A 6413-nucleotide genomic window follows, 5' to 3' on the forward strand; every position below is an offset into this window, starting at 1 on the left:
CACTTGGCCAGTGCACGTTCTTATAGTCATGTACACCATTTGCAGCTTCTGCAGCTTCTCCCTTCAGGAAGGCTCAGGCTGTTCACCTGCCTTTGTTATGAGATGTGCCTTAAACGCTGTACAATCATCCCTCTCTATATCGTGGTTCACTTATTGTGGCTTCACTGTATGGCGGAATTTTAAAAAATATTATATTTAATTATTTATCGCGGATTTTTCGCTATATCGTGGGATTTTGCGGTACTGTATCCGTATGTCATTGAAGTTCCGTAGGTTTAAGAGTGTAGAATATGTTTAAGAACATAAGTAGTGTTTATAAAAGTGTGGAAAAGGTTAATAAGGGACTGGGAATGGTTTATAAGTGTGTGGGAAGGGCTTATAAAGCCTTAAAATATATATAAATACTAAAATAAATGTAAGGTTCCTACTTTGCAGATTTTCATCAGTTGCAGAGAGGTCTAGAAGGTAATACCCTCAATAAGTGAGGGAATACTGTACTTTCCGCTTTTAGGGCATTCTTTCCCCTGCCATTTTGCAGGATTTGAGCTTCCCTTATTTTCAGGGGTGTATGCTCTGTACCCCATTATAAATGAACATGGGATATCTATTTATTGATGCTTTCTCTAATTGTTTTCAGCAACATTTTGTAATTTTTAGGGTACAAGTCTCTTGTTTCTTTGGTTGAGTTTATGTCTGATTATTTGAATCTTTTCAATGCTATTGAAAATGGAATTATTCTCTTAATTTTCTTTTCAGATTGTTTATTATTAGTGTATAAAAGTGAAACTAATTTTTGAGTCTCATTTTGTATCTTGCAACCTTGCTGAATTTATTAGTCCCAACACAGGGATAGACAAAAGTAGATTTACAGTTGTGAATACACAGAACACAGTTTATTCTTGCATTATTATTTATCAATTATTGTATTACTTATTTGTATTACAACTGTGAACCTTCTTTTGCCTACCTCTATATTCCTGCATTGTGAGCCAATAATATATTTACTGTAATAAATAATTTTGACTAAGAAATCATCCAGCTTCTGTAGTGTTATTTTATTTTATTTTATTTTTTGCTTATATTTTGTTTTCTAGTGAGATTGTGTTTCAGGATTATGGAAGTACATCATTCTCATTTTAAATGACTTAAGCTATTTTAGAACGGCATAAAGTGAATTGGTGAAAAAAAAGAGAATAAATTATTTGAGGAAACTACTTATTACTTTAAAGAAAATTCTTGAGATGATTTCAAACTTGTGAAACAATATAATTATATAACACTAACAGATCTATTCAATTGTAGTGATAGTTGTGTAATCATTCTTGGAGTTTTTTTAGCTCTTGATATTTTGAAATTTAACTTTCACTTTAAAAATGGTAAAGCTGGTGTAAGTGTGTCAACTGCTGTCCTCAACAGTCCTACAAATTGGAGGAGAAGGGGAAAGCATGCTTTTGGAGCAGCACTCTCCAACCGAAATATAACTTGAGCATGTATATAATTTAAAGTTTTCTAGTAATCACATTTTAAATAGTAAAAAAAATAGAAAGTTAATTTACTATGTTTTATTTAACTGAATATATTTTGAATAGCATCCAAAGTGTAATCCAATTAATTATGGGTGAAATTTATTTTTGAGATCATTATTGTACTAACTTCATGAAATACAGTGCATATTTTACACTTGCAGCACATTTCAATTTGTACTAACCACATTTCAAGTGCTCATTAGACACATGTGGCTAGGGCAATAGAGCAACTTCAGAGTTTCATATCTCCTGAATTTACGATAGCAGAATTTTTGTACCCATAAAATCACATTATGCAATACCTGATTATATCTCAGCATAATATTTGTGAGGGCTCTCTAAGTGGCCATCTCACAACTTGCTCAGTATTTGGGGTCTATTGCCAACCCCCTGCAATCCTTGGATAAACTGTTTTATTCACAAACATTTTTGGTTTCTGATTCTTTTTTTCTTTTTTTTAAATAAGGAAGTTAGTCTCCTGGTAATCTCACTCAGTACTTAATAAAGTGGCCACTCATTTCCAATTTATAATATCTGGTCTCAGTTAAAGCATTTTAATTTAATTTTAAAGAGATGTACACATGTCAAAATAATAAAAAGGAATATATAATGGAAAGTCTCTGTTACCCCTGTTTCCTATCTCAACTCTAGAATCTCCAGTGCTTAATCATTATTAATTAATTATTCCTCATTTATCTTTTCACCTAATGAAGCTTAAGCTTTGGGAAACTCTATTTGCCTAGATTTCTTCCAAGGCTCTTGGTGGGGGTCCCAACAATGTGTTCACAAAGAAGCATCTTTTTGTAAATATTGCAAAATATAAGATATTTTCAGCTATAATCTGTTAAGACCCTTGTATCTTTTCACTTCAGCTTTCCTTCCATTAATACTGTCCCTCATTTGGGTGGTGGTAGAATGGTTACATTCAATTTTGGAATCTAGCCAATGGAAAGTTGCATTAGGTATCCATTTTATTTAGTTTTAGAAGTGGTTTATAATTACTTCCACATATAGTTAAGTTATTGGTAGCTGTTGCAATGTAGGAATAGATTCTAGGCATATCACTGCTGCTCACTGTGCTGGATTACCTGCCTCAGGACACATAGGTACAGGACCAGAGACCATGCCATCACAGAGACATGGCACAATTTACACACACTGGAAGAACACATGCAGTGAAGGAAAAAATAACTTTTAAAACGTAGAGTCAGAGACTTCCAGTCAAGATGGAGGCATAGCTGGACATGCTTTGCCTCCTCGTGCAACCATAGAAAGAGTTACAACCATATCTTAAAAACAAATAACCATAACTGTCAGAAAATTGAGCTATATGGAAGTCTGACAACCAACAATTTGAAGAACCCACATTCATCCAGATGGGTAAGAGATGGAGTGGAAAGACAGTGTGGCTCAGATAAGTGGCAGTGGTGGTGGTGGAACAGAGGGTCCCACATTCATGTGTGGTGGATAAAAATTGGGAGGGATACCCAAGGAAGAAGTGATCCCAACATAAGGCCAGCCTGCACAGCCCAAGTTTCCAGCACCAGGAAGATAAATCCCCATTACTTCTGACTGTAAAAACCAGTGGGGGTTGGGGTAGAGAAAGAAACTGACAGATTTTTGCTGCCTAAAGGGCCGGCATGATCTTCAAATTTACACAAACCCCAGTAACTGGAAGGGCACCAATCACATACGGGAAGTCGATGAGGAGACTGGAAATAGGGTGAGTGCCAGACAAACTGCCAGAAGCCAGACAGCAACACTGTCCCCTCGCTGAGCCCTCCGCCACAAACAGAGCCAGTAAGTGGTGAAGCGGGTGGCCCCGCCTTGGCAATTACCTAAGGCTCCACTCCTCACAATTTATAGGTACCTCTGTTACATAGGCCATGCTACCAAAACAGGGAGTAAAAGCAGCTCTATCTAATACACAGAAACAAACACATGGAGGCTGCCAAACTGAGGAGGCAAAGAAATATGGCCCAAAAGAAGGAACAGAACAAACCCCTAGAAAAAGAACTAAATGAAAGGTTGATAGCCAGCCTATCAGATGCAGAGTTCAAAACACTGGTGATAAGAATGCTCTAAGAACTCACAGAGTATGACAAAAAACTAAAGGGAGAAATGAAGCTTACACAAAGTGAAATAAAGAGAAATACACAGAGAATCAACAGAGAAGGGAAGGAAGTCAGGATTAAAATCAATGATTTGGAACATAAGGAAGAAAAAACAATCTACCAGTACAGTATGAGGAAACAAGAATTGAAAAAAACAAGGAGAGGCTTAGGAACCTCTGGGACAAATATAAATGTGCCAACAGCCAAATCATATAGGTGCCAGAAGGAAAAGAGGAAGGGCAAGAATTTGAAAGCTTATGTGAAAAAATAACGAAAGAAAGTTTCCCAAATTTGGCAAAGGAAATAGACATACAGTTCAGGAAGCACAAAGAGTCCCAAAGAAACTAGACCCAAAGAGGACCACACCAAGACACATCATAATTAAAATGCCAAAGGTTCAAGATAAAGAGAGACTCTTAAAAGCAGCAAGAGGAAAGCAGAGAGTTACCTACAAAGAGGTGCCTATAAGACTATCAGCTTATTTCTCAAAAGAAATTTTGCAGGGAAGAAGAGACTGACAGGAAGTATTCAAAGTGATGAGAAGCAAGGACCTACAACCAAGATTACTCTATCCAGCAAAGCTATCATTTGGAATGGAAGGGCAGATGAAGCGCTTCCCAGACAAGGTAAAACTAAAGGAGTTCATAATTACCAAGCCATTATTATACGAAATGTTAAAGGGACTAATTTAAGAAAAAGAAGATCAAAACTATGAACATTAAAATGATAACAAACTCACAACTATCAACAACTGAATCTAAAATGTAAAAACAAAATCCAACTAAGCAAACCAGAATAGGAACAGAATCACAGGTATGGGGATCATTTGGAACGTTATCAGCTGGAAAGGGGAAGGGAGCAAAATGGGGAAATGGTGCAGGGATTAAGAAGCATAATTAGCTGGTACAAAATAGACAAGGAAGTTAAGAATAATATAGGAAAGAGTTAAGTCAAAGAACTTATATGCATGACCCATGGACATGAACTAAGTAGGGTGGGACTGCTGGAAGGAGAGGGGTGCTGGGTAGAAGGGAGCAAAGGAAAAAGAAATTGGGAATACTGTAACAGCATGATCAATAAAACATACAAAAAAAAAAAAAGAGTATGAGCTCAAGGTAAAAAGTGGATTTTAATGGTTACATAACTCCATAATTGACTAAAACTCTTCGATTGTATACTTATGATAGATAAGTTTTATATAATGTAAACTAGACTTCAATGAAGTTATTTTAAAAATTAAGACTGTTTTCTCATATACCAAGACATCTGGATGTAGATGCTCTACATCTAGTAAATGGTTTGACCATGTTGTCAGGATTCATCCAATGTTTTTCTCTTTTCAATCTGCCAACCTAATGCTGTTAACTTTCATCCTCATGCTCATTGCCTCATGAGCTAGCCTGCTGCTGATCTAGGCATTGTATTCACATTCAACTCAGAAAGAAGGTGCGGGAGGAAAGAGAATGCTGATAGCTGTATCTGTCCTTTTTTCCTCATAAAATCTAAATAGACTCTAACCTACATCTTTAATTAGACAGACCTGTTAAACATGGTTCATTTTGTTTTATAGCCCCTCTTCAGGAAGGAGGGGAAGAGATATTGGCATGGTATTAGGATGCTCAAACAAGAATTTCTGACACTCTTCTTTTCCACCAAGGAATAAATAATAGATTTCATTATATTGAATGGTATTAAACTATGTAGATATTTCTGGAAGAAGGAGTATTACTGGTATAGAAATCATTCTAAAGATACCTACTTGTTTCTTCTTACAACCACAAAACTGTTATGAAAGTTTTTTTTTTTTTGACATAAAAATACAGATTTAACTTTACAAAGATGGGAAGGACTTCAAAATAAATATTAGAATAGCGGCAATTTTCATTCTTAAAATACCTTTTAGTAAGAAGGCAAATTTAGACAACTGATGAAAATAGTTGGCGAAAGGACAGGAAAAAGAAACAAATACTTCTTTATTTTAATGTACCAGGCCCAAACCAGTCTTAAATACCTTAAATACCTCTGTAAAATCTTTTATGTAGAAAGATTCACTCCAGGTGTCAAATGTTATAGGCATTTTTCTACTCTGCATACCCAACTAAATGTGTTCCCCACTTCCAGTTGAGGAGGCTTGTTTAACTCATCAGAGACTATAAGCATATCTATTCGCAACTCCTAGTGGTATCTGTATTGGCAGCTTGACAACCACAGTGGGAGTATTAATACCATAGAAATTGGCAGATTCTAAAAAAACAGTGTTATTGTTTTTTCTTTCTGAGAGTAAACAACTGCTAGCATACTTCTGCCCACTTGTATCAATTTTAAAGTAACATGTCATGTTGCACACGTACACAATATGAGTTTCTGCCTCTCATACACAACATGAGTCCCCAAAATGGATTCGCTTTTTCCTTTGAAGGGTCATTTTTTCCTTATTGACAACAGCATGCACACCAATACCAACACCAAAACCAAGGCAGCCAGTAGCAATTTTATGGCCTACAAAAATTAAGCTATGAACTATTAGGATGAGTAATTTGGTTTTATTTTTGGTGGGAGAATGGTTAAAATGTAAATTCATGGCACAGTAGTTTTGTATAAGAGCAACATGAAAACTCTTGGCAGAAAAGCTTCCATTGCCTTGGCCCAGTGGCTTAGGTGGTTGGAGAGTTGTCTTGTACAAGGAAATGTTGGGGGTTTGATTTCCGGTCAGGGTACAGACCTAGGTTGCAGATTTGATCCCTGGTCAGGAAATGTGCAGAAGACACCTATC

The sequence above is a fragment of the Furipterus horrens genome, unplaced genomic scaffold (assembly GCF_987537825.1).
Source record: "Furipterus horrens unplaced genomic scaffold, mFurHor1.1.pri manual_scaffold_3, whole genome shotgun sequence".
In the NCBI taxonomy this organism is placed as follows: Eukaryota; Metazoa; Chordata; class Mammalia; order Chiroptera; family Furipteridae; genus Furipterus; species Furipterus horrens.